Source organism: Miscanthus floridulus, chromosome 9 (genome assembly GCF_019320115.1).
Source record: "Miscanthus floridulus cultivar M001 chromosome 9, ASM1932011v1, whole genome shotgun sequence".
NCBI lineage: Eukaryota > Viridiplantae > Streptophyta > Magnoliopsida > Poales > Poaceae > Miscanthus > Miscanthus floridulus.
This window is the reverse complement of record NC_089588.1, coordinates 131,619,385-131,628,885: the sequence shown is the minus strand read 5'-3', so window position 1 is coordinate 131,628,885 and position 9,501 is coordinate 131,619,385.

Below are 9,501 nucleotides of genomic sequence, written 5' to 3'. Positions count from 1 at the left end.
AGCTAAAATGCGAAAGTTATGAGTAAAATGGGTTTTCCTATAGCCCTATATTTAATTAATTCTAATCATGAAATTAAAAAGTTCCAAACTTGACTAACAGTAGCTCCAACATGTAGCTTATGAATTTACAAAGCTAACGCGATTTGAATGGATCAATTCGGAGTTAAAACGACAATTCTATAAGCGAAACAGTTCGAATGGCATTTCTGTAAATACTGAAAGCGTACTTTTGACTTAAACAGTGAACTTTACGCTTTCCAAACGGGTTTGCGCATTCGGGGAAATACATTTTGGGCCGCGGGTTAGGACTTAGAAAAGTCCAGGGGCTCTTTAGCAAATTTACCCCCGAAGGGGTATCTTCTATTTCAGGCCGTTGATCGCGCGATGGGCGGCTAGGATTAGACGTGGGGGGGTTGGCCGGCCGGAACAGGGACTCCGGCGAGGCTAGCCATGGCCGGCGGCAAAGAGCACGCCGGCGAGCTCGGATAGGGGGGCTAGGGTCCGCCAAACGGAAATCCGAGGGCACCCGAGAGCTCGGGGGGAGAAGGGGGTCGCGCTTAGGTCGAGAAGACGGCCGGAGGGGAAGGCCGGGGCGCGGGCGCCATGGCCGGCGGCATGGAGCTCGCGGACGCTTGCGGAAAGGGCGCTAAAAGCCACGAAACGCGAAATGAAACGCATGGGGAGAGAGAGGGGACCACGGCGAGCTCACCACGGCGAAAATCGGAGGCGGAGACGGCTGCCCGCGCGGAGGTGGATGGCGGAATCCGACGACCTCGGAGCGACGGTTGCTGGGGCCTCTGGTGCGTGAGCGGGGGCGAAATTGGAGCGGGGGCAGCAGGGGCGCACGAGGGGGGGGCTCGGCTGCCTTTTTAACGAGACCGAGGGGCACGGGGACGCTCCCACGACGCGCGTCGTGGCGGCGGTTCCGCCTTGACCGGGAGCGGGCGCGGGACGCGGGAGGTTGGGGGTGGCGCCGACAGGCGGGGCCCGGGCGTCAGCGGCTGGGCGCGGCAGTTGCCTGGTGCGGGCGACGCCGAGGCGCGCGGCTGCTGGGCTGGGCTGGCGGCAGGCGCTGGGCCGCGCGTAGCTGGGCCGGCGCGGAGCGCGCGGCTGGGCTGGCGGCAGGCGCTGGGTCGCGGGAGGGAGCTGGCCAGCGGAAAGAAGAAAAGCCAGCGGGCCGAATCTGAGGAAGGGAGGAAATGGAAGGAAATTTCCTTTTTCTTTTTATAAATAAAATTTTCAAACTCATTTTCAAAAGGTTTTTAAAATCTTTTAGCATTTGAACAAAACCACCCGTCACAGAAATAAATACGCAATAGCATGAATGCATCAACATGTTTCTATTCTTGTATTTTCTTTTAATTTCATAAAAGAAATATTATTTCCTAATTTGAATTGCACATATACTTGCATATTTAAATCAAATTCACTATTTTAAAAAGAATTCAAATTTTAGGGTGTTACACACACTATACACACAAATTGTGGGAGCAAAACAGTGGACTCTATGGCATACACACACTTTTTCCTTTACATTTTTAGTACACAAAAATGGCACTTATGCATGTATATTTCTAGTTTCACTATGCAGGTTGATATCGATATCAAGGATATGACCTTCCTTGCCGAATATGCCGGGGATGTTGATTATCTGGAGAATAGAGCAAACGATGATTGCGACTGTATTATGACACTCCTGCTAGCTGATCCTTCCCAAGGGCTGGTCATTTCCTTGACAAGCGGTGGAACATTTCTCGCTTTATCAGTGGCATCGACAACCACACACTGTAATTTGTTTGTTTTGTATCCAAAAGTTCAGTTTGCATCTGTTGTACTGTGTTTACACCTCAAAGAAAGGATATGTGTTTTCTAATTTTGAAACTGTGAAACTGTTGCGGGGATGGAAGAACAAGCAGAATGTCAAGTGTGTGAGGTATGATCGGGAGAGCTATGTCTTGGTGGCTGTCGTGATATAGCTTGTGGTGAAAAACTATATTACGATTACAATAGGTACGAGCCTACATATCTATTGGTATTTCTTAACGCAAATAGAAATAATCCGCAAGTGCACGGAAGTACCGTTGTAGCACTTCACCCAGAAGTATTCAGGGTATCATATTTTCCTCAGGGAATGGGGGTACTCTTCTAGCTAGTTCGTCCAAGAACAACACAAGGGTAGAGTTGGAAGAGGTTGAGATGGATTCCTATAGTTTTAGAGTCTATGGATAGATAAATTCTACTATTACTCGCTTACTTCGGGCACCGGATATCACCAGGTCTACCAAGCAATGTCGGCCTGTACCTCTACGCCCAACCCGAACGTGGGGGATTACAAGGGATGGATAGGGCTATCACCACCTGTCGCCAACGCCTCAACCATGGGGCACCAGGACAACGAAGGTAGCCTCTAGCCTAGACACCACGTCTACGCTATCGACTACTACTCTAGCGTTGTACAAGGTTATCCATCTCTATCAGGAGCACTCTAGCTACAAGAACGAACGATGATCCCACAGGCAAATAATAGTAAAGCTTAACTATTCAAAAGACTTAAGACTATAAGAACCATGAACACTCACTTCGTGGAAGACCGTTCAGGTATAGGTGTTCGTCGAGGTACAAGATGGGGAGACACCGACAAGCCAGGCGTTTCCCCATACTCTCCCTCACATCTCTCCCTATCCAAGTCTACTAGCTAGCTAGGGACTAAGCCCTTTGGAGTGGTGCTCTTGTGGTGTAGCTCTTTGCCTTGAGGTGTTTATATGAATGAGGAGGGGTGGCCTCCTTTTATAGGTGGAGTGGGGGAATGATCCCATGGCATATTCCCTTGATTCTCTCAAGATACCACCAAACCGATCTCTGGGTACGTTGAATCTGGACGAAACCTCATCAACCGACCTTGGAAAGGCGGTAAGAGGCAGCCCACGCGAGATGGAGCTGGTTGGGCCATCTGGGGGTGCGCCCGCACCATGGCTGCGCCCGCACCCCGGATGGGCCAACCACCCCCATCTTCGGTGGGTTATCTCCAGTGAGGTTTGTGACTTGGTCCATGATCGTTTGGTGTGGACTTGAAGTGGTTTGCCTCGGTTATGGGCTTGTCCTCCACTCGTATAGGGCCTGACTTGTCTGGTAACGGGCCTGCTCCACCGTTGGGCTCATGTTGGGTTTATGTTTTGTTGTATTCTTTGTGTAATTTAAGCACATTTTCCATGTTATTCCAACATGTCCTCCTGTAAATGAACAATCACCTAAACTTGTGGAACTTTGTTAATTGTAAGCCCTAGTTCTAAATTTGGTGCTCATTTGAGCATATTTTATGTGAAAGTTGGCGGTTAGAATTGGAGTTAAGGACCGCCAACAGTATCCCAACCACCATTTCCTCTAACCTTACCCCAACAGTTTTGACATGTCTAGTAGTAAAGGAGGCTGGATGAAATAGAGCTTTGCCACCGAAATCCAATAACTTATACTGCCCCTTGGTACCAATGACGGGACATATAATTTTTTACCATCATAAGAAACACCACCATAACATGTGTCACTGACGCATGAGTCACTGACATGGTATTCTATATACCACTCCCATCGTAATGATGGTAACAATGACAGGTTTAACCCAATTTTTGTAGAATTGATGAGTGCTTAGTGAAGTAGTACCTTGATTTACTTGTAGGAGCCAAGAGGAATCATCATTGTCCCAGCTCTCAAGATGCATCTTCCCATTCATATTCTTTTTATTCTAGCGATTTCTACCCCTTTTATGAGAGTACATAGTTGTATGTGTGTCTCCTATTTATAAGAATGTTGGAAAAAGAAGAAAAATGTTGTTGTAGAGTTAATTGTGGAGCTGTTGCTGCTTAACGGTACATGTCGAATGGTGAGAAACGGATGGATGTGCAGTTGGCCATCTCTATAATGCTATTTCTACTTTTTACCTGTTGCGATTGTGTTCCTTACACAAACAGACGCAAAACATGTGTGGTGTGTGTTGAATTCAAATAAATAAAAATAAGTTTTAAAATGATATAAATAAAATAAAATACTAATTATATGATTAGCCATATTAAATTAATTAAACTTAAGATTTATATATTGTTAATAATATTAAAATTATATTAGCCTGAGATAACTTTTCAATAATAATACATATCATCTGTTATTAAACTTATTGTTATTTACATAGTTAATTAGTCATAATTGTAAGATTGAGATGGTTTCAAAATAATTTGTTCTTCACGGATATGGATACTCTCGAATATTTCATATTTTGTTGGATACGAACCTAGAATCGAATAGGGAATAATCTTCAAAAACGAATACGGATACATCCCTTTAACATCCATATTTGAATCAAATACGAATACGGATGATGCACATCGGAGACCGTTTCTGGTGCCCTACACCATATATCTACACAAAAACAAATACGGATATTGGATGTTACGGATTTCTGGACATCCGGATCCATCTTTATATATAAAGGACCCTTATCCTCACGCACGGGGGTTCCGGCGGCGCCAAAGGAGAGGCTCGCCCCTGGAGGGGTAGCTCCAGCAACAGGCACTGGGAGGCCGAGGCCGATGCACCAATATGGCCGAGCACGTACGCGTACGGAGGTGCATTTGCCTTCCGCCGAGCGCGTGCGCCAGGCCAGAGCGAGCGAAGCCGATGCCACAGGCCGGACCATGGCCACGCACGACATAACCTCAACCGAGTTGAGATGAAGGTGCACGGAAGAGGAAGACGGCCATGCACGGGAGAACTCCGGCGCGCGTCAGGACCGGTAGGTGGAGCGTGGAGGCCGTGGAGCTCCATGCAGAACAGATGGACGTGGCTGCAAGGTTGGAGAAAACGATCTCCACCAGCAGAAACAAGGGGAGGCAAAGCGGCGACAATCTCCTGCCCGTGGCGAGCTGCCTGGCGGTGGGTACGAATCTTCGTCGTGGCTGACCGTCGTCGATCCAACACGGCGCGCCGGCAACTCGGGGAAAACACTGCACAACGGTGGCAAGAACGCTCGCTGCACCATTTGGATGCCGCGTTGCCGGCAACACCATCAGTGATCCGTGCCGACACGGACATCGCCGTTGACGTCGCGACCAGCCACCAGAGGACCGGATGGAAGCACCAACGCAGCGGCACGTTTGCATCTTCGCATGCCCTCGTCCTCGGCGGCTGCAGCGCTCGCCGCGCCATACTGAATAATGGACGTGTCCAGCACCAAGCAAGGCAGCGGCTGCAGCATACATGTACACAGGGCGGCACACGCGTACGAGCTGTGCTGACCGCTCAGCACAAGCATGTTCCTCATGCATGTATTGGAACATGGACGTACGGCAGTAACGTTGCGCTGCGCTTCAAAGGGCAGGATCTCCATGCAAGCTAATTGAACTCCATGTTCAGAGTACTGTATGCCAGGGCGGATGTATATAGTGATTACTGGGTGCAGCCACACCCACGCAAAAATAGAAAAAAAATAGTGATTATAGCCAAGTTTTCACAATATTCACACCCTCACAATAAATATGTACGCACCTATAAAGCAAGCGCGCCCCCTCGAATTTTCTATAGCTCCGCCCCTTACCAAGGGTTTTCGGACTAGTTCCTGTTGGAACTATAGGATCGATCTAGGGTAGAACCGAGGGACTTCTAGGTAACCAATTGATCCTAAACAAGCCCTAGTACATCTAGACAGAGAGATGGAGACATAGAGATAGATAGATAGGTAGTTCGAACCTGAGACCGCAGGGGTGGAAGATCCAGTGGCCTCCATTAGGTTCGTCGATGCAGTCTGCGCACGGGCAACGATGGTTGGGGAAGAGTCGGTGAAGTCTGGCGACGCGGTGGGGTGCAGTGAGGCCAACGGTGATGACGGTGGCGTCTTCCCGTCGCTGGCTGCGCACCCTTACTAGATCGGACTTAGGGTTTGTTGGTGGGGCGGATTGGCTCACGAGGAACCTCGTACGATGAGCCGCCGGCCCCCACCACTTTATATAGCGCAGTGCGACGGGGGCCCACCATCCATGTAGGTTGGGCGCCCCCGATCAGGGCGCGTGACCAAGGCCCAATAGGCCGTTGGGCTTATTGGCTGGGAGATCATTCCAACATTCTCCCCCTTGATCTCACACTATTACTTTTATCTTTAAACTTTAAACTTCAATCCTCTTCTCCTTTCTCATTTCTTCACAGATGATGCATAGAGCATGTTTCATCGTCACGGTCAATTGCCGATAGATTTAACAGCTACAATGCACGTCTCTGATCTGAAATAGATACTTTAACTTTTGGGCCCTTTATAGTCCAGGAATCATAGGCTTTTCCTTAAACCCATGCCGGCTACATGTTCTCTGAACACGTTGGGTGGTAAGCCTTTTGTAAGCGGATCCGTGAGCATCTTTTCGGTACTTATATGCTCAAGACTTATCATTTGATCCCAGACTCTATCCTTCACAACATAATACTTTATGTCAATGTGTTTGGCAGCACCACTTGACATATTGTTGTGAGCATACTGTACTGCTGGATTATTATCACAGTATAACTTCAGTGGTCTATAGATGTCGTCAACCACTTTCAAACCGGGTATGAACTTCTTTAGCCAGTTCACCTGCCCCGTTGCCTCATAACACGATACAAACTCGGCATACATTGTGGATGAAATAGTGATGGTTTGCTTTGAGCTTTTCCATGAAATAGCTCCCCCTGCGAGAGTAAATACATATCCAGACGTGGATTTTCTATTATCTCCCGCATAATCAGAATCTGAATATTCCACTATATGGAGTGAATCAGATCTTCTATACGTCATCATGAGGCCTTTCGTTCCTTGCAAATAACGCAAGACTTTCTTTACCAATTTCCAGTGTTCTATTCCAGGATTGCTATGGAATCTGCCAAGTAACCCGGTAACAAATGCCAAGTCAGGGCGCGTGCACACTTGAGCATATTGCAAGCTTCCGACAGCTGAAGCATATGGAACCACTTTCATTTGATCGATCTCATATTGGTTCCTGGGGCATTGAAAATCCCCATATCTGTTGCCCTTGACTATAGGAGCAGGTGAGGGACTACATTTGTGCATACTGAATTTCTTTAAGACTTTTTCTATGTATGCTTTTTGTGACAGTCCTAATACCTCTTTTCTTCTATCTCGGTGAATCTTGATCCCTAGAACGAACGAAGCCTCACCAAGATCTTTCATATCAAATTTTGAGGACAAAAACTTCTTTGTCTCCAGTAGTAGACTGACATCACTACTAGCAAGTAAGATATCATCCACATACAGGACAAGGAAGATAAACTTCCCATTCTTAAACTTTGCATAGACACAATTGTCCTCAACATTATCTTTAAACCCAAAATTCTTTATTGTCTGATCAAACTTCAAGTACCACTGTCTTGAAGCTTGTTTTAATCCATAAATGGATTTCTTTAGGCGGCATCCCAATCATTCTTTTCCTTCCATGACAAAACCTTTCGGTTGTGCCATGTAAACATTTTCCTCTAAGTCTCCGTTGAGAAATGACGTCTTTACATTCATCTGATGTAATTCTAAATCATAATGTGCCACTAATGTCATTATGATTCTGAAGGAATCCTTACATGAGACTGGAGAAAAGGTCTCATTGTAATCAATCCCTTCTCTTTGTGTAAAGCCTTTTGCCACAAGTCGGGCTTTATATCTCTCTATATTCTCTTGAGAGTCAAGTTTTGTTTTATAGACCCATTTACAGCCTACTGTTTAGGCTCCTTTAGGAATTATCTCCAAATCCCAAACTTTATTTGCATTCATTGATTTCATTCCATCTTCCATGGCCTCAAGCCACTTTGATGAATGATCACTTTTCATGGCTTCTTCAAATGAGGTGGGATCATCCTCCATTTGAAATTCCTCAGTGTTGTACACTTCATAATCAGCAGGAATAGCTGATTTTCTAACTCTTTGAGACCTTCTAGGGGCCTCCTCATTTGGCACATTTTCTGTTTGAGGCTGTTGTTGCTCCCCCTCATGTGTGGCAATAGGTTCTATAGGATCTTGAGGAACAGGTTCCTCATCATCATTCATTGTTGCCACAGGCAGGATAACAACAGGTGCTGGCACCACAGTGTCTTGTACTGTCGGTGCAGCAATAGCAGGTAGTGAGAAAAATGGCTCATGAATTATCGGAGTGGGTGCATACACCCGTTTCTCCTCAAGATTAATTTCTCGAGCTACCATGCTCCCCCTTATCATTTTATCCTCTAGGAAGACAGCGTGTCTCGTTTCCACAAACTTTGTATGTCTATCTGGACAGTAGAAACGAAAACCTTTTGACTTTTCTGGGTAGCCAATGAAATGGCAACTTACTGTTTTGGGATCTAACTTCCCAATGTTTGGGTTAAATACTTTAGCCTCAGTAGGACTCCCCCACACTCGTAAGTGTTTTAGTGAGGGTACTCTTCCTGTCCATAATTCATACGGGGTTTTGGACACCGACTTACTTGGTACTCTATTGATAATATGAATGGCGGTTTTTAACGCCTCCATCCACAGGCTCAACGGTAAGGTGGAGTAACTTATCATACTACGCACCATATCCACCAGGGTACGGTTACGCCTTTCAGCTACTCCATTCTGCTGAGGTTCGCCCGATGTTGAATACTGGGCAACTATACCATTCTCCTGTAAGAACCTTGCAAAAGGTCCAGGAACTTGTCCATATGGGGTATGCCGACCGTAGTACTCCCCCCCCCCCCACGGTCAGACCTGACTATCTTAATCTTTAAATCATGCTGATTTTTAACTTCTGCTTTAAATATTTTGAATTTATCCAACGCTTCTGTTCTTTCTTTAATTGGATAAATGTAGCCAAAACGAGAGTAATCGTCTGTGAATGTTATGAATGAATCATAACCATCCACACTTTTCACAGGAAAAGGACCACATATGTCTGTGTGAATTATCTCTAAAATTCCTGTGCTTCGTTTGGCATCCTTTTTAATTTTCTTTACATACTTTCCTTTTATGCAATCTCTACATTGTTCTAAATCTGAGAGCTCTAATGGAGGAAGAATATCATTCTTAACTAGTCTTTCTATTCTCCCCCTCGAAATATGGCCTAAACGACAGTGCCATAATTTCGACAACGCATCGTGAGCTCTCTTTCGTTTTCTGTTTGCATTGTTCGATGAGGATACATTCTCATTCTCATTCACATCACATACGGAATTCACATTTTCATGAAGTGATAACAAATAAAGCTCGTCTTGTCGGAAGGCAAGACCAATACATCTATTATTAAACAATATCTGACATTTGCCATTTCCAAAATGGCAATCATAACCATCATGGTCCAACTTTGATACACTAATCAAGTTTCTTTGCAAAGAAGGTACATAAAGAACATCTCAAAGAAAAAGTATGAAGCCATCAGCAAGCTCTAAGCGGAAGATCGCCAACGGCCTCAACATCTGCTTGTACTCCATTTGCGACTTTAATGAAACTTTCGCTTCTTTGCAAAG